Here is a 20677-nt window from a genome sequence, read left to right on the forward strand (position 1 = left end):
TAATGAATAATAACTTTCAAGTCTACTTCTCCTTCTATAAAATAAACCTCCAATAAATGTTCACAAAAATGCTTCCTATAATTTAAAAACGTCCATGAACAAAAACACCTCTTCCAATTATAATCTACTTAATTTTCTCCTAGAGAAATATCCTTGAACAGCGCAAAAACAGTCATCTCCACTCCGCCAAAGGCAATTAATCCACAAATCTTTCTCCAGAAATGAATCGTACCTTTCCCTCCAACGAATCCGCAGATTGCTTCATGTCGAATTGATGGCGGAAGATTTTCAGCGACCCCTCGAGGCCCGATACGCCTCATTTCGTCGAGCGTTAACCGTTTATCACGGTTCGAGCGTGTTGTATTTTTTGATCCGGCGCCAGAAAGTGTCCGAGGAACGACAGCTTTCCCCGGGACGTAAAATTTCATAGCGCCATTGAATCGACCGGGCCCGGGTTAATAACATAAAGCTTGGCTGTAATTAACACGGACGGAGAAGGTCGGAAAATAATATCTCGGTGAATTCCGTGGTGTTCCGTTGGGATATCGTTTCACGGACGAGCGGTGACCCGAGGCAGTTCGGCGGCTGGTTTTCGAGAACCTGGGAGTTTCTTAATCTGCTCGTAAGTCAGGAGGGTTCCGAGGCAACGAGCGAGGCGTTGCCCCAGGAGTGCGATTCAGCTTTTCAACTAAGCTCGTATTACGGTGGCTGGCCTGCTCATCGTAGCATCTTGGAGACTGACGCGATTTTTCACTACGATCCTTCGGATAATTGGCCGCGACCGCGACTGTCCGTCCGTTCCACCGATACTGCTCGACCTTTAAATACGATGGCTCTTACAAGCTTGTGTAGTTAATGCCCTGGGGATATTCACTGGGCTACCGTCGCTGTTTTAAACAAAATGTGTAGGTTTATAGACCAATAGTAAGAGGCATGCGTGATTTAATCATTCAGTTCACAATGGAAATACTGATTTTAAAAATTCTACTACCCTGTATTAGCGAGTAATTCTAAAGCCCACGTAGATTACAGCAAGCTCGAAGAGCCCCAAGAGGTGCAGCGGAAGTTTACCTCGAATCGTTTCGATGCCGATCCGCGAAGCGCATTACCATACCAGTAACGTCTGCAATTACATCTCCACTTTTCGGCTGAATATTAGGACTTCAACAAGGCGTGAGGTTTGAGACGACGGCTTCGATGCAAATGGAACAGTCTGCAACGTCCAGCAAGCTCCTTTTAACCCTTTGTGGAGCTAACGTTCAGGTAACTACAGAACGTTGGACGAGCGAGTCTGTTGTTCTGGCGGCGGTTGTTGGCTTGCTAACTGCTCGGTCGACTACCTCTCTCGCAAATTACCTCCAATTTGCCACTAAAGTTGCATCGGTGCCTCGATGTCCTCCTCTCTAGTTTTGGATATCCATTGCCCGCCCAACCCCTACCCACTACTAATAATTACTTTGTCCCCCAAAGTCGTCGTTCCAACTCAATTTTAACATACTCAAGATTCTTATAGGGTAGTTGTGTTTGATTATCGTCCTTAGGGGAGTAACGACTCTCTATCTGACGCGAAAACAAAATACAACGAGGATTTAATAGTTATAGCGAAGTTATTTAACACATTGTGACTGTCAGATTAATAATCGTGAAAATTCTTACGAGGCTAAATTTGTTTTCTATACAATTAAAAATGACAATACAACAATTCGTGTATTGGAAGCACCGATACATTTTCAACCACTCCATCACGTCGAACAATTCTCAGCGTTTAATATTAGTCCACTTTCCTTCATTCCCCGATCGGTTCCTACTCCCGCGCTCCTGGTTTCATTGGGACGTCCCGATTTCATTATCGAAAAATATGCCTCTTAAAAGTCACGAGACTCGTTCGATGACGCAGACTTTCCTCCTTCCCGGGGTTGGTCGGGGAGAAGCAACGAGAAATAGGAGACCGTTGGAAGTCCCTGGTAGAAGTGGCGGTATGCAAATGTCCAGTCTCGGCAATCTGCTTAACTTCCCGTCTCGAAATTTCCCGACTTTCCCCTGGAGCTTATGTAAAGTCAGCCGTCTATTAATAATGTATTAAGTAATTACGAATACGGAAAAAGAGATGTCGGTGCCGCAGTTTCAAATACGATTTGCACACTTATAGGCGCCGGATACAACCGACCACGATCGCGAAACCGTGGAGGATTTTAACGCGAGCCTCTGCGAGTCCTCGAACGCGTTTGGATTATTTTCATCCTTGGATTACGTTTGTTTAATCCATTATATTTGGCAACGGAAGTGGGATAATTATTTATTGGCACCTTGGAGGGAGTAGACACACGAATTGGCGCAATATAGACTTTTCCTTTTCAAAAATCCTGCCATGGGTGTTCGCGAGCGTGTAGGGCAACTTGTCGAAGAACGTTGGAAGTGGAGAACAGCTTCAACGGCTTTGGAGGAAGAACCGTCGTTTTCCATGCCTTGCGCAAGGCGCGAAACTTTCGCGATAAACTGGCTCCAATGATATCCCAGAGCCAACCTTCTTTGCAGCTGTTCGCCTCCGGTTCGGCAGAAATTTTGTAAAATGCGCTGGCTTCGGGATTGCGAGGAATTTCTATGAATTACGCCAACTACTTTCAGACCTTGCGCTGCGGAGCTTTGCTTCCTGTTTGACCCATTAAACTTAATAAAATTAGTAATAAATAATAATACATCGACACACCTCGAATTAAATTATTCCACGAGGCGATTATCAACCACCCGTTCCTTGGACTAGGGTTTTTTCATTTGCCACCATAAGTGTACGTGTTCGCCTTTAAACGCGACCGACAATCGACCCACAGCGGTCGTAGTAATCCAATCTCATGGACGAATTTGCACCGTTCTCCGGCGAAAACGGGAACAGTGATTTGAAAACGAAGGCAGCGGAATAGTTGGCCATTAATTACGAGGAAAGCGTTAGACTTCCACGAGCTACTGGAAAGTTTCCGCTACTCCTGGCGGAGATCTGTAAACGAGCGTCCCATATGGGAGTTAGTAAGGCGTGAACTCGTAACGGCATTAATATCGAATCACTCGTTCGTTGAAGTTGGCCGTGCACTTTCCGAACGGAAGAACGGCGAAAGCTCGACTGAAAGCTCTTCCGAGTAAATCCGAGCCAGTAATTCCGGAAGGAGTTTCGAGCTTTGCCAAGGATTTGTTTTCAAGATTGTTCATGCTACCCTTTATCCTGGAGCTCTCCGCTATTGACGGTAATAACGTAATACCAATGAACGTAATTTCATTAAATACTTATCCACGTGGTTTCCAAGGTGGATGCATAACGGAAACGTTCGCCGCGCGTTAATTATCCTCAATTAGGCGATATTAGTTTCGAAAGTCTTCAAAGAGCGATATTGCTATCAATATAATTCCACCGTTGACCTGTTCTCGGTACGATGCAATAGTCGCTGCTCGTTCGAACTACCTGAACGTTTAATGAGAGTTTGCTTTCCCTTTAATCTGCTTTGACCAAGTTCTTCCTTGGCGAACGGAGACTGTCTCGTTATTTCGTATGGGAGAAGTATTCGTGGTGGAATGCCTGTATCGAAACGGTTAGTAGTTCACTTCTATGCGAATTTGGATATTAATTACTTGGTTCGATACATTAGAGTTACAAGCTATTCGTGGTGGTGCTACTGTATAATAGTAGTTACTGTATAATAAATTTCTATTTGCAATCAATTATGTCGTCGTCCTCGTGATCAATTTCGAATGCCAGATCAATAAAAATCAATGAGCTGATGAGTGATTAACAAGTATTAAAAATTGCAAAAACAACATTAATAATATTACTTTCCAGTTTTTACAAAATCAAAGTGAATGTTATCAAGCCATCTCGCAAGTGTCACTCATTATTATGCTATTCAAATTAATATGTGAAACATACCTTTAAGTATCATGAAAAACTGTAATCACCCTCTGCCTACAATTTTTTCCTTTTCTAGCAAATACACTGAACCGTCGTTATAAAATTTCCTGTAGTCTTCTATTAAATATGAAAACAACCCTGTGACACGAATATATAGAATGACCTAGTATAACGAAGCTAAATAACGTAATTGAGGAAACAAATTAAAAATAAAAAATACTCAGACCTCGTTACATTAACGACCAGTGCATCACCGTCATCATAAGTTGATAAGGGATGAAGTCAGACCTATATTAATTCCATATGACGTTTATTGTTCCATGTAAATGACCCGGCAAACACGTTGCTGAAGTTTGCAGTAACCTCTGGAGTGGAGAAGTATATCGCTGATACAAATTGCACCGACGAACCATTAATACAATTATTATCTTATTATCGTGGAATTCATACGCGACAGAAGGGGATCTCGCGGTTCGCTGGGTAATTAATCGTCCACGATACACGAAGGTGCTCCTCGTATTCTTTGACTGCGAGCAATTTCACGATATCTGGAAACGACTAATTGTAAGACTACTGGGAATACCAATGGCCGACGATCTCTCTAGCCAACCCTTTCGGACCGTCCCTCTTGTATTACCGTGAATGTTAACTTTTTTCCCCTCGATATTCCTGCCTCACGGTTGGGATTCAATTTGCAAAGGCTATTCCGCTAATTGCGTAAGTACCGGACCGCAGTCACGTGTGGCTATAACTCGATCGTACCTTCCGAGTCTGCGCCTCTAAAACCCTGAACCCAGGCCACACGTTTCGTGGAACACGCCGATGGCAGAACCACTGGGCTCGAGTGTCGCGTTTGATCTTTCAAGTTCGAATGTTATATAGGAATTTTTATTTCATTGGAGTTTTTTGGAAGAGGAAAAGTCTCGAGAATCGATTAAAAAATTCCTCTCTTTGAAATGGGTATTGAAGATTTCTATAGGTGATATAGAATGGGTGGAACTATAGAGATTAAAGATTAGAAAATCGAAACAGAAGGAGGGCACATCAATTTATCATTGTGGATTCATTATTATAAAACTTTAGTGAATAAGAATTATTATTGTGTGACGAGGTATGGTTGATTTCTAAATGTTACTCCGTATGTGAGTTTTTTAGAAGCTGAGTATCTCCAGCACAGATCCATCACTTTCTATTCAAAATAAGACAAATAACTGTCATCTATACAAAATTGTTACATATCTCAAAATGTTATTACACCCCGTGTAAAAATATGACACCTTCCGCGATAAAAATTCTAGTTAATTACATTACATTCGCATTTCTATGAATGAACAAAACGAAAATTGCCAGTTTGAATCCACCAAGAAATTAATTGCGTAATTTTCTTGCGCGGGTAAGTAATCGCTGGAGATCTGGAAACCTCGTTTCACTGTAGCGAAACCGGAAAAGGGGTATCGCGGCGATCACGTTACTTTTCCATCGATTCGAGAATGTCGCTGGTAAGCGTTTATTCGTCGAACATTCGCACGTACTCGCGGGGCAACGCGCAAGCACCGGGACGATATATTCGACTCCCACGTGAATACGTTCTCCGTATGCTTCGGGCGAGATTGCTCTAGTTAACGACAGGTATTTCAACGCTAACTACGCGACTGACTCGGCGTTGTTCGAAATGTTCCAGGAGAAATTGCCCGTACGCCGCGCTATATCAACGCGGGCCCCCGATTTCAACGTACACGTCGTATAACAGTCATAATGCGCTGCGCCTTCTCCCCGGTAATGCGAAAATTTCATGGGCCACGGAATAATTGTGAAGTATACGGGGACGATTTCGTCAAGTTTATCGACCGTCGACGTATTGGAATGCGCGCATCCAACGATTCGATGTGTCTCGTAAAATATCGTAACTAAAAATAATAATAAAAAAAAAAAAAAAGGAAACTGACGCGGAGGATCGAACTGGATCCGAATATTTTATTGACGATCGTTCCTGGGAACTTTACGATGCTTTCGTGTAAATCGCTCGGAAAACTTACTGGAGTGTGTTACTTTAGGAGGAATTGTTATGGTTCTGCTTTCTGTTTTCGTTTGGTTGACACAGAATGCGATTAAATCGATGATATTCATAAATGTGATGGTGATTAGACAGAATAGAATTACTTAATGCTAGATTAGGCACTTTTTGGAGTGGAGTTTTGGATTTTACTAAAATTCAATTACATTATTTGAATCTACAGTCAATGCCATAAGTATTCGTACTCTCTGTTTGTTGAAAACATACGTCTAAATTAAACGATGGATTTGATGTTTCCAATTAAAAGTTTCATTGCAGATACATGCAAGCGTAAATTTTATTCATGTACATATTTAGAAAAAAAAAAAACATTTACGTGGAAATATCTGAATACTTATTGGATTGACTGTATGTATTCATGGAATAATATTCATGGAGCATTCAAGTATCAAAGTATATACACGCATACGTATAATGCACACCAATTTATGTATATCGCATGTACGTTACACGCGTCCGCTGCACATACAGATGGTACAAGTGTATGTGCAAATGTAACAGGGTTAACGACTATTAAACGTCCCGTGTATATACACGTGTACATGGAATGCGCATGATTGATATAATCTATATATATATACATACATATTCTGCTAAATTCATAATATGTACATAACACGTAGATGCCTGTGTGGAATAGAATTTAGGTCGCGTACATATTGCGCAGTGTACATGCGTATCCAATACATCTCCAGAGTAAACACAGGTTATTTTGAGACGGATATAGAGTGCCTATTTAGTACTTACCTATTTCCACGTCGTCCACGTTCAAGTAAAGACCTCGAACGTCGTCGATGCGCGAACGGAACGGATCAAACTGTGCGAATCCTCGGGATCGTTACGCGCGATAAAGTGCAGCAGGTACACGGTTTACTTTGGCCGAAATTAGAGGACACACGAGTCGTAAATCTCTTGGTAGAAAGCACCGGGGCGAAGGGCGAAAAATAAGAAGGAACGAGAGGCGAGAGAGCGAGAGAGGAACCGTCGAATCACGGGCGCGAGAGAACGTGTTAAGGAGGATGGCCCGTCGCTGCGATGAGAATTTATGGGCTGTTCTCGAATCGCGAATACAATTTAAGCGCTGTTGATCCCGCCGTGACAAAGTGGCTCGCATGATGGATGCGGCCGTGCTTGCGTTTGTTACGTTGAACAGAGACGAACACGGTTGACAAACGACTGCGAAGGGAGACGCAGAGATGGAACGAGAGATAGAGACGGATCGACGGGAGTAGGATGCAATGGACCAACTATTGGCTTGAGTCGTTGGTAACTGACAGTTTTTTTATAATGAGATTTGTCATCATGTGGAAAATATTACTGTAGAGTCTACTTAAAAGTCAGTTCTTCCCAAAATAGTGTACGTAATATATAGCCTGCAGTAGTCTGTACAAATTTACAATTTTATATTCACAGATGAAGAACATAAATCAGAGTTTGCCTTATTTTGCTAAATATTGTAACATGGTTTTCATTTTTTTATATTTTATTCATTAATGCATTTATACATATTCGTGTCTATTTCCGTACATTTCCACTTGTTATAAATGTATGAATATCCTCGGTCGTGTTTAGATAATGAAATGAATAAATAAAAGTACTGACAAGCAATAGTTCTCCCTATTCTACCTCAGACATGAAATTTAAAAAATCATAATCAAGTACAGATCGTTTAAAAATAAACTTGCGACAGACAATCGCTTATGACTCGACCCAGTACAGACGGAGTAGGTCGTAGAACCAAGGAACAAGTGAAAAGAGAGACGACGAGAAAGAGGAAAGGCGTGTAGGACGAGGCGGGAGGGCGGGGGATGTGGGAATTGAAAATGGCGATGAGGGTTGCCGCGTGACATTCTATTTAGTCTGTAATTCGCGATTCGCTCGATCGACAATGCTCCAAGTTCGAAGTTTCAACCACGATCGAGGAAACTTTGCTCGTGGATTCAGGGTGGCGGCCAGGGGTGGGAGGTGGGGGGGGGGGGTAGGGATAAAAAAGAACGCGGGCGGTATCGATGTCGGGATCGTTAATAGAAATCTTTTCATCCCCGTTTCCGCGACTGGGTGAACGCGTCAAGGCATTGCCGTAGCTGCCTGTGTTCGTTAAATTCTGCTGCGCCGTGCACTTTTATTGGAAATGAAAACAACGGAGTACTAAGTAATTTAATGAACGGCCATTTAACCGAAGCGACCGTTGCTTCGCCGGGGAAGTCAATTTTTCTTCGAGCTTGGTTAATTTAAGCGGCATGCAGCGCGCGTTGGGCTCCGATACAGTTCGCTTGATCCGTACATCCGTTTTATTATTTTAATTAGGATAGTTCTGGATCGACAATAACCAGTTAACTATCTCATAAATAAAAATTACTATTGTGTTAGAGAAATGAATAATTTTGCAGTCTAGATTTGCGATAATGCAGGGAACAAAGTCACTTTTTTTATGACCATAGAGTTTCTGATTTAAAATTTACTATATAGGTATTCCAATGGATGTATGTGTCTCTTCAAAAAAATGTGACAAGTCTGTGGCTTATTCTTTCACGACGATACACCGAGTACTCTTCTGGCAACTTAGTAAGCAACAGCTTTCTCGTCCTCTCTACTCGTGTTACATGTTATGAGCGCCTCTGTTTAAGGGTTAAGCACACAAGGTGTATCGTAACATGCTGAACCCACTTCAGCGATACGTGAGGATACAATAACACGTATTACACTGTACCAGAGTCATATACATTTTTATAATCCATCAATTCTTAACTAAACTTATCAGTTGCATGAATTATTGAAGGAAGTTTCAAACTCCAATAAAATACAATTTATCATTCTCGCAGTAAATGCTCTAAACGATCGCTATCTCAACGCTGGCACTAAGTGATGAGGCGAAAATTAAAAAGCAGTAGATTCAGGTCTTGCGGAACGAGCAGGTCAGACAATGGTTCCTGCACGACCGATCCATCTGTTAGAAAATCGTTCGTACAAGAACTGTCTGGTTTCTCGACTGAAATGGAACGATGCACTGTCATACATAAATCAAGTGGAACATGCAACTAACGGATCTTCTTCCAATAACTGGTGCAATTGGTTACACAAGGAATTGACATAAGACAGGAATAAGTGAAGTTTGTTGGCTGGGAGAGCAAACACCACTGTGGCGCTTCGATCTCGACTGAATAGAGGTCTTTGGATAAAAATTGTTTTCTGTAGGGGGAATCTTTAGATCAAACTGGGGTGAGAAAGATCCTAACTCTCCCCCTTATACTAATTTCTTGTCAGGTCTGTAAATTCTTTCTCGTGTTGTGTTCGTCAAGGTTTTAACCCTCTATGGGCTCACGTAACTCTCAGGTTCCATGCTAATATATCGATGTTTTGCATAATAATTTTAGTTTTTTTTTTTCACAAAATACACTCGAGAACATCGACAAATTCGCAGCCGTGCAAAAAGAAACGCAGGATAAATATTTACATGAGCCGTGTTTATTCCAAAGCTACGAGTGCCATAGCAACGATACCATCGCGGTTCTATTGTTTCCGTCGTCTCTCCGCGGGTATCGCCGGCAGTGCCCCTTTATCTTGGCCGTGGAATAAACACGCCTTTACGATACGCTACTAGTCTGACTACACGCGCCCAAAGAGTCGACTCGCGAGTGCTAACAATAAGACCGCCTGGCTTGCTCGAAATCGAGGAGAAGAATGGTTACCGATGCACCGGACAGAGCACGCCTGACGAAGAACGGTGGACGGAGAACAGGAAAGGCGGGAAGGTAGAAACTGCTGACCATGAATATTCCATGGCCTCTAGAGCCATGAGAATGGCCATAACTCAAGAACAAGGTCAAACGGGGTACATACACAAGTGTTTATGGGAAAGTTTCTCGGTGTTTTTGTGTTCTCCATCGACTGCCAAAGTGGTGGGATCATGTACTTATTGACATTTATCTCGTTGGTTTTGGGTAGTATCAACTACCCAAAGCCATCTTTAAACTTATAAACTGTTTATAAATAAGGTTTAATCTCTAGCGAGTAGACCAATGGCAATTTATTGCAACTGTGTTTATCGACTCAGAAAATATTCTCCCTCGATCGACCTAGCTTTATTCCAACACTGATTATTCGAGAACCAGAGGCATCGAGATTATTAAATTCTTGTGGCCAGGAATTAAACGTGTCTGGTATCACGGACGTGACGGAACTCGTTACTATCGACACGTCTACCTCGATACTTGGTCCAGCTAATGGAATGTATCGAACGAAACGAAGCTGAACGATTGAATCCATCAACCGATAATCGACGAAAAATTGTCGTATTCGCGCGTCTCGCTGGAGATGCAGTTAACAACAAAGAGATTACAAGTGTGTCTAATGCGTATTGCATTTCGAACGGAGTGCCATTAGCACACGGTAAATCTGGCCGATATGCGATTGTTTTAAATCGAATATTGCATGTAATGGACCGAGCTTTCGTGTAGTTCTGTTTTATACAGAGATTTACATTCGCGAGGAGTTCAGGGGTATCGTTAGTTGTCAAAACATATTATACTGCTTGCTATATTAAATTAAAAGAGAGCAAGAGAATAAGGAAATGTTCTTCCAGAATGATTCACTTTGCATAATTCGGTTTGAGAAAGTCGAACCGTGATTGTGCAAATCTAATTCCACTAAAACCACGAGGTCTCCAAAGCTCCATGTTCAATAGATCTCAATTCCACTACATAAGAAACACTACAAGAAGCATTACATGTGTTCCGATTCAAAGATCGTTTGCTCTCGTATGGAGATTATTCCCTTCGAAAGACAGAGCATTATCGTAATCGTTACCATCGTGTCTCGATCCTGAGGAGAGAGATAGAGGGTCGAGACGAGCCACCTTGGAAAAACGTTTTGATTTGCTTCTGCGAGCTGGTGCAACTGTGCAAGGAAACATAAATAAAAAGTTCTCGGGAGCAAGGCGAGCGCGCGTGCTCGCGCACAGGGTCGAATGCATCCAGCAGTCGTATTTCTCGGAAGCTCTCCTAGGTACTACGTACCTATTCGCCTCGCCTTCGGAACCGCGTAGAAAACCGGGCAGAGTGGCTTGTCCGTGACAGCTGGAAAATAAATATTTGCGCGTATTTCAACGATTAGTCCGCTATAAGCGACGCGAGACGACTGCCGAGACGTTGCTCCGCGGGGGTTACTCACCACCGTACGGCGAGCTGGCGTCCCTCCTTTAACCCTCTTTCCCTCTCGCTCGAGGGCTGACCAGTTATTCCAGCCGATATTGGAAGACCCACGGGCATAACTTTCCGGTACATGTGTCCGTGTAACACAACGGTTTCTTCTTTTCAACCCGGTTCTTTGCTCTCCCTCGTATGTCGCTACATTGGCCGCGCCTGCCGTTACTCGGTGAAAGCTTTGTTGTCGCTGGACTTTCAATTTAAAGATTTATTGCACTGATTTAGGGATATGGGCTATTGGCTTTTCTGTCAGTCCTGTTTGTTCTGCGTAATTTTTGTCCTGCTTGTCGCGCGTGGCCATTGGCATGTATACTTAGACGGGATGTTGTTGAAACCTGTATTTACTGAATTTCTCAATAGTTCTTAAAATCTAGGCGTCCGTCTTATATCATCTTACAGAGCTGCTTCTAACAAGCTACCAAAAGAAAAAAAGCTTGTGTTGCGATCCAACAATTAGAAACGAACTTCATAGAAGTGGGCCCGAAAGTCATGATAGATTTCAAAGCGTTTAATTTATACAGTACCTTGAGAAAATTGACGGGACTTATAAGTCCCGGCAGTAAATAAAGGGTTAATAAAACTCGAACCGCGTCTGACGTGCCTTATTCCGCCAGCCTCAAACGTTTCCTTTCGGAAGGTATTTATCGTCGCGATTGCCTCGCTATCTTTGGTCGCTTCCCTTTACTAACAAGACCGCCTCGAAATGGTCACCGATGCGTCCACCTTCGTCCTTCGAACGGAAAAGACAGGAAGGTAGAAACTGCATCGCATGAATATTCCACGGATGGGCGCTTGCGCAATGCGGGTATCACTCGGTCAGGTGATTACACCATATCGTATATACGTCGGGTGCCTCCTGCGTGAACGGTTCTAGCGCTCGCGAATGGGAGCGCACATCCCGCGCCGCGACGGAGTCACGTTTCAAGCACGCCTGCGACTCGCCGAGGGAGATTTCGGAAGTCACCTGGACGTTTCCTATTTACGGCACTTCCTAGCGAGCTAAATTAACCGAGAACGTCAGCGATCCTTATCCCCCCACGTCCTCGCATTTTCCTTCGTCCTGGAGGACCAGCCGAGACGGCGTAGACCCTGGGGTGGCGAACGAAAGAGGAGGAGAAGGATGAGAGGGACCAGGACAACGGACATGTTAGGGAGAGGGAGGTTATGTCAGAGAAGGACATTCTCTCCGGGTCTACGTGACCAAGCAGATAAGAGGGCGAGGACGTCGTTAGTCTCTGGCCGAGGCGGAAGAACGTCCTCGTGCACGCGAAAACTATAGCTGCGTCGAGATTATCGGGCGTTACTTCGTTTACAAATTTCCCTCCCGCAACCCCTCGAGCCACCCCCATCCAGAAGACGTCTGCCGTGCTCGGGCCACCGGTGCGCTTTTATCGTATTATTTACCAGCTTTCACGTATCTTTTTCTACGTTCAGTCGCGTCTCCCCCGTACCTCGTTTCCCTCCACTTTATTACCCCAACCACCCTTTGGGATCCTGACGTACGAGCTCTTTGCCCTTTAGCGCGAGCCGGTCTTCTCCTCTTCAACCTTATTTTCCTTCCTGTTCTCCGTCCTCGATTAATTACCATCGACCGTCCTATAAGAGGATTTTAAACTCGCCGTTTAATCTGCCTTCTTCCGCGTATAAACGCGGAATTGAACGACCGAAGCCACCGTGTATAATTAATGCGCGAGGCTTGAATCAACTCGTCGATAGGAGCGGGATTACCCGCGAGGGTGGCGCAAAAACCTTGAAAGAAACGTGTGGACGTTTCAGGATTCGAAGATTAGGTAAAATTCCGGTTGAGAGACACTGTCACTCCCACCTCCCCCTACCACAGCTGATTTAAGTCTTCTCCTGGTGTAGGTGCTCGGTAAATTCTACTAATGGAATTTATCGCGACGTTGCGAGCCCAGATATAGAAACTCTCGCACCCCGAGTTACCTTTTTATTGGACTCCGAGCACGCCTCCGCCACCTATAGGCGCCACAACCTTGCCTTTCGAGGAATATCGCACCTGTCTCGACCCCTGAAAGAGAAATACGAACTTTTGGAAATTGCTTAATCTTAGCTGCGCGCGATTTACTTCGCACCTTTCCGATCTTTTTCGGAGTAAGAACTCGATGACTGTTCGAGGAACACAGGTGGAACAAAATCGCGCGACGTGGAATGATATTCAGAATAATTCCTGAACATTTCCGCGCCTACGACTTAGAGCGAGCCGTCTGAATCCGTTCATAGAGTTTTAGCCGCTCTGGCGTGCATTATTCATCAGGCTGAATATTTAAATCACAGACGGTAAAAAGAGAGTTCCGACGAAACTCGGTTTAACATGAGTGGCGATACACCCGCTGCATTCAGCCATTTACTTATTTAAAGGGCGCAACGCTGGCTATGTTACAAACAGAACAGTTTGCGAACCTATCTGCATTATAGAAAAAAGCTTCACGGACCTTGCCACCGTCTTGTACTCATCATTCCCAGGATTAGCTGCACTGGTGCCGGAAGTACAACATTACCAGTGGAGTTGTCACGAATATAATCAATTTTTGTTGCTAATGCTGGAGATTATAAGTGCTGGATCGTAGGTACTCAAGTAATTCCTTATTTGTCTATGTAGGTTTATACTTAATTAGGTTTCTATTTTGGCATCAGCATGAAACTAGGTCAAGTTCAAGTTCATAAATGTTGAAGAGTGCTAAGTCTACAGATTTTACGGTTGCAATTAACACATTTTTAAATGCTTTTTAGACACTAACAACAAACTTATCTTACCTACTGCCTACAAAAATTATGCCAGGCAATCCACTTCGTAACGTGCACTTTAATGCAGAGAATCAACATCGTTTTCTCTCGATCTTCTCGCATACTCGATTCCTTGGAAATCGAGTACACAGTTATGCACACCGCGCGCGCAAATACTATAAGAGTCTCTAAAATGACAGGATGCAAATAAAGAAAGGAATGGGGCCAGGACAATATAGTTAAGTGAATAATGCGAGACGTCGGATCGCGGTCTGTAAAGACTATAGACGGCTTTCTTGTTGCCACGGGGAGATGTACACGGAGCTCCTCTATAAATAGCGCTTTCACGTTGCTCGGGATCGTTTCTGACTCGGCGATGAAATATGCACGTTCCCCGGTTTTTCACTTTTGTGTGCACTTAGGTTCAGCGCGATATGAAACTTAGAGGATCGATTCGAATAAACTTCGAGGCCGAAATAAGAGCACGTTGACAGAAGCACGTTTCTCTTTCAAACAAACGGTATCGTTCCCCTTTCGCCCCTGTACTTTCACGAGTAATAAAGCTTGTCGAAAATTATTTGTGCAACGCGCAATTGAACTACGCGAAAGACGAGGCAAAGTTGAAGCGGTTATACTGTTTATCTCGCGATACGCAGGCCCTCACCGGATGCCTTTGCAGAAAATGGCGTGGCTGTTAATCTTTCGTGAACGCATTAGCAGCACCCTTTCCGTGCCATGGTTAAATGGTTACGACGTCTTATGGGTTACAAGATAATGCTTTGGTTTGCCTTTTAGAACAACCCTTTTTCACGCTCTGTTCATGCTTTGTGTTTGAGACGGGAATTATTAGATGTAAAGTACAATTTTTCATCAAATATGTACAAATTTCTAATTATTTCAATTCTTACAATTTTGCGAAATTTATAACAATGTGTGGTTAACCATTGGCTAGTTATGTATATTACCAAAATGCATGGAAAATGTGGCATTTAGCTGATGAAACAGAAAATATCGAAGTGAGAATATATCGAATGAGTAGCGAGTACCCATGAGCTTCCAAATTCTTATTATTTAGCTTATTTATTCCCTCCGTAAAAGTGCATTAAGTATACATTCCCTGTTCCAAGTAATTAAAGCTCGACGAGCAAATTCAGTTATCGTAGTATTGGAAAGTGCAAGTTGAAAGTCAATTGTCTGATAATTTCCATGACCCAGTTTGCCTGAAATAAAGTCCTATTCAACGTTTAAGTACTATGCAGACTCAATTACGAGATCCTCGTATTAAACTTTCCTTCGTAATGCTTAGTGCATAAAGGAATCAAAGTCAAATGAAGTTAATAGAAGCTGATCTTCAACTGTTGGACCATTCGGGGTAACTTTCTCGAGAGAAAGCTGCGCTGGAAGCATTTCTTCTTTGAAACGTGCATTGTACCTTACCCCTTTTAAATGTTACCTTTACATGCACACTTATAGACCTGTGCTGTGACTTCTCCAAATATAGTTCATAGCGCACATTTATAATTCACCAAGCGTAGAAAGCTGATGATGAAGGTACACGAAGGGTGAATAACTATAAATTATAAAATAAAAGCTATAAGCTATAATATTTTTTAGACCTGGATCTCTAACACAAGATACAAAACCCTTAGCATTTTCAAGTGAAGAATTAACAGAAAATAAAAGCTATAAATTATAATATTTTTTAGTATCTCAACTCTTGATTTACATTGCAGTCTACCAAGTTGAATCCTCCATCATGTTTTCTGTGTAATTTTTCTTTAAGACCAGTATCGTCTAAACGTCAGAGAGCAGGGACCTTTGGCAGCGATTCGATGGTTGCGAGTCGACGACCAGCAACCTTTGGGAAGTAGATCGAATCGAAGTTCTCTTTAGCGAGGATCTCGCAGAGGGACTGGCTAAACGGCATAACGTGTCGCCCTTTAAGGGCGCTTCCACAGGAATGCGACGCCGTGCCGGCGACGTGACACGCATCGACGAAACGCGATTCACGGCGCATGCTAATGCCATGGCGGAAAATCTGAAACGTCAACTGGAGCAACGTTGCAACGGTAACGCGGGACGCCTACCGGGATTTCGTGGAGATTCAATTCGGTCCGCAACGACGTTCGCCGCGTTCGTGACGATTTGCGCCGGACGAGGGTGAAGAAGGGGTGTTCAATTTGAACGTGTATTCCGCGCTGAACCCGGCCGCCCGAGAAGGAACGACCACCGCTGGATAAATCTCCAACGTTCCGATGAGATTCGCGAAACTTCCACGCTTTAGCTGCCGGTTTATTCGGAAAAAAATCTGCAACTCGAAAGGGGTACTGCACGTACAGAATACACGCGTTAGGTAAACTATTTTTTTTTTTTCGAAAGAAACATCGAAGCTTTCGAACCTGAAAATTTTCATTTAAATGAAACTTCCCGTGAAGCATGTTGTAGTATGTAAAAGAAAATTGTGATGCAACATTTATTTTTATATCTAAAAATTGTATTATTACTTCAGAGTTCTTTATAGTCAGAATTCCGTCAGAGAGAAACCATGGAATTAGGAGGAAACGAAGTTTCTTTTTTATTTGCAAGAACCGTTTACATTAATAGTGGCATTTCGCTAATTAATTCGTCGACGTACTCCACTCGTGAAGTTGTCATGGAAGTACGATACCGTCAGCGTGGAAAAATCACGTAAGATCGTCACGGATGTAGCGTCTGCGACTACACTTCGTTAGTTGATGCACACCTCGCCTAACTGAATTCGCGCGAAATCGCGAGAACCCTTGTGCATCGACGGCTGCGCCTCGTGGAATCGAATTATGAGGGACCGAGGGCCAACGCCCTTCTCGCCAGCGAATTTCGCTTCCGCCCGTGGAAAGGTACAATAAAACGGACATTTGATGGACTGTGGAAGGGTGTGCGGGGGTGGTGGACTGAAATGGGAATATGTAGAATATATATATGTATATATGTGTGGAAAGAAAATGAAAAATATAGTGGACGCGAGTGGAGAAGGAGAAACATGTTAGTGGTCTCGTCACTAGGACCACGGAAAGAGAGACAGAGTCCAAGAGCACAAAGGTGAAGGGATGCTAAGGGGACGGAGGTGAGGAAGAACGGCTATGAAATTACGGGTAGGTAAATGAAACTGTTCCAGAGTCTCGTGCATGCAGCTGCCGCCGCGTACCCCTCCCTTCCAGGTCCAACCTAACCCAACACTGCAACAGCGATGGCGTGGAACACTTTTATTTTTATTTGCCTTTCGCTTTATTTTCGCTTTAATTTCTCCCTTTTCGTCGCGTGCTAATGGGGACGCTAGTGGGCACCGAGGGGGTGGAAGACGCTGCACGGAATAGATAGGAATGCAGAAGCAACCGGCCGTGTGCCTTCCTCTTTCGTCCAGTTACCCAAGCGATCCCACTAAATCCTCAACGAAGCTGCAATTCTTCTTTCGATGCCGATAAAATTAATTATCCTGTCCGCTCCGCTTCTATTCCACTTACTTTTCTTTCGGCGTTCCCGCTAGGCGAATTCTCGTCCCGTCCCAATGGGGAGAATCGTAAATTCTGGATATTAGGATTCGAAAATCCTTGGTTCGTGGAACAACGGGTGGAAAGGGGATGATGCGGACCTCGTGCTCGGGTGCCTTTCTTGCATCCCAAGTGCATTCAGGGGTAAGCTTTTGCAAGATTCCTCTTGGAGCGTGGAAATTGCTATCGGCTGGAATGTTGTTTATTGCCAACTCGGGGAATGAATAGTCATAGAAGGGAGGGATTAGTTTATTCATCTCGTTCTATAAAACACGTATCGTACTCGTATTTCTAACTTAAGTAGACTCGTTATAACATGTCCAACTTGTTATTTGATTTTGATTTCTTGGTTACGAATTTGTCCCACTTTTGCCTTCCCATCTATGTAAATATTATCCAGGAGTATATTATTTACGTAATTGTAGTAGACTGACAAGCAACTATTACTTAGAAGATTGTATGTACACTCATCTTTTAAATGTTTGTGGACATTCGCGGAGCCAGAAGTTACACCGGAATATTGTACCAGTTTACATATCAATATCACAGACTCTCAACTCGACCTACATCCAAAGCTAATATGGAGGAATATTAGAGAAGCGGTTACTGCTAGGTGGCTTTTATGCGCATGAGCGTAATGGACTGTAATTTACGATTTGCTGTGCTGGCGTTCAAAATGTTCGAATCGAAAATGAACTGACGGTGACATATTAATTACATCCAGTCGTGTCATACGCGAAATTACTACGTGTTCGTTAGAAAAGTATCAATGATGAAGCTGCAATTCTTACTTTTCATATTATGATTTCGATCGGTATAATAAAAACAAGCTCTTGATATTCGCAAATCGCAAATATACATAATACGTACGGAATAAATGATCAGATATAGAATAAATAACAGACATAACATACGTATTAAAATTTAAAGTGTAATCGTGAGTATCTTTTTGATCATTAGATAAACAGAAATTTATTGAAATCAATTTTATTTTAATTCGCAAACTCTATTTAACGAAATGAAATGCGAGTTTGTACAAAAGGGATTCTAATTTAGTTACTTTTACAATCTTGTTAATATCGACAAAATCTCAGATTTATTCATCCCCATCATCTCGCCACCAGAATAAACACTTCATCCCCCTATTAAAAAGCCCTGTCGCCATAAAACTGTTTCGAAAAAAAGTCGGATATCCGTGTAACAACCCGACACATCGTCAAATCTCGCGGGTGCGTCGGCACCCTGGCGATATTTCACGATACCCGAATCGAGATCTCGTGTCGCGGATATACGATTTAACGCGAAACCAAAGGGAAGGCTCGTAAAGGGAGAGAAAATTTCGGCTATCGGTCCCGGAGCTTCCCTTTTGCCAGCGCAGCCGTGTTTGCCGGCCTAGAACCTACAACGATTTCCACTTACTTCTTTCGGGAGACTTCGGATAGAGACAGAGGCTGTCTTGTTTTTTCTTCCAGTCCACTTTTACTACCCCACCGCGCGGCGTTCCTTTTCCTTTGCATTCCACCTTCGTTCTCCTAGCGAGTGGCCCCGAATCGTGGAAGGTAGGCATCGCGGAAACAGCGTCAAGGCGGCGGCGCGTCCGGCCACCTTCCCCTCTCTCGCTTTCACCCCCTTACGACCCCGTTTCCCATCGCGTTTCCTCTATCACGGGGTTGGTATCGCGCCCCCTCCCCGCCCCTTTTCCACTCACCGTCTCGGTGGCCCTGCTCGTGCTGTCAGTCGAGTCCAGAAGACTCCGCGAATCACAACTTCGACCATGCCGGATTTTCTCAACTGCCATGGTCGTCCGTGTTCGTCCTAATTCGCTCGAGTCATGCACCCTCTGCGATCAGCGATCTTGCCACCTCGTACCTTAAAACTGAGATCTAACATCTAAGATCTGGGGGGAAACTCGAAACTTTGACAGAATCCTCTCAGACATCTCAAGGATGAGTCTTTCTTTGGTGAACGTTGTCCTCGGCTCTGGTCCCCAACTCGTTCGATCGATCTGGACCTAATAGATCGCCACTCGCGGAAATCGTGATTCCCCAGCGGTGATAAGCTGTTTGCCGATCCGTGAAACCCTCGCGAGGCTGGGCAAAATCTTTCTGGGAAGCGTGTTTTTCTTCAAGGTCGTCGGTAATACGATACCGAGTAAACACTACGCGTCAAGTGCATCGACTCGCCCGCCATATTGACAGGAGAACACGTGAGTTCTCCCTTGCCGCTCCACTCGCCCTTCACTTGGTTTTCCAAGCACTTTAGCCGATGTTATCGAAGCACTCCGGTTGGATTCCTCGGATACACGATTCCGAAATGCCGCATTAGAGGCCCTGAAACGACGTCGAACGGAAGAATTAGAGTGGGACGTGTTTAAACTGTTGCAGACGTCTCGGAAGCTTCTTCAACTGTACCCCCTAACTGGAGATACCGTTCTAAGAATACCTCGAAATTTGTGTGATCAGCGTGCAAACGTTTCTGCTGTACAGTGTGACGTTCGAATGTGAACTCGCACGTGTGCAGCATCTCTAATCGAACAAACAAACTGTATACAGAAGTTCGAAACCTGGAGAACAGCTAAGGGCTATTTCGGAGTGACTTTGAGCATCGATAGTTCGGTGGCACGTGACGCGAATCTTGGCCTTGAAGTATTGCTCGTTTTAGAGCTCAAAGTTTCACGGGCACAAAAGTTTAGTGAAACTGTGCGGAGGAGTTCCGAAGCACTACACGCGAACCACCGTCTTTATGGCCGTGCCCGTGCACCCGCCTAAGTAGATGTATTTTGAACCCGGTGCCGATCGATCGATTGAAAGTGGTCCCCGTGATTAATGTGTCTTGATTCTTAGCCATCGCGCGCAGATGGTGACCTCCGAAAAATTCCGTAAGATTTATCGTCAGTGAGTGAGAAAGTGACGGTGCATATTTTGTTCGCTATTCGTCTTACCCCTCATTTTTTCCTGGAGTTTCGTCGCGTTATCCCGGACATCGTTTGTTTTATTGTTTTTCGGTTGCTGTGACAAGGTGGCGAGCTAACGACGAGGTTTTCAGGTGAGCAGTGTAGCGATTTATTTATTTAAAGTTTTGTTTGTAAGCTTGGATCGTTGCAAACTGGTCTGACAGGGTAGATTTTCTTCCTTTTTTCAATATTACATTTTTCAGACGTGGAGATTGGCTTGATTTGTATAAGTAACCAAAGTTTTGTGTGACGATAGTTAAGTATTTGGTAATCGATCAT

At 43.6% G+C, this 20677-nt stretch overlaps 1 protein-coding gene across 4 annotated transcripts in view; it reads left to right on the forward strand.

Moving 5' to 3' along the window:
• LOC128890478 (uncharacterized) overlaps positions 1-20677 on the forward strand; it is a 493055-nt gene that overhangs the window by 52960 nt on the left and 419418 nt on the right. The window contains exon 1 of one of the 4 annotated variants that reach the window (XM_054149004.1): positions 19193-20490. The exons of the other annotated variants lie outside the window; for them this stretch is intronic. The gene's annotated coding sequence lies outside the window, so the exon portion shown is untranslated. Of the gene's footprint in view, positions 1-19192; positions 20491-20677 lie in introns of those variants that run through there. 4 annotated transcript variants of the gene reach the window in all.

The sequence above is a fragment of the Hylaeus anthracinus genome, unplaced genomic scaffold (assembly GCF_026225885.1).
Source record: "Hylaeus anthracinus isolate JK02 unplaced genomic scaffold, UHH_iyHylAnth1.0_haploid 12000, whole genome shotgun sequence".
In the NCBI taxonomy this organism is placed as follows: domain Eukaryota; kingdom Metazoa; phylum Arthropoda; class Insecta; order Hymenoptera; family Colletidae; genus Hylaeus; species Hylaeus anthracinus.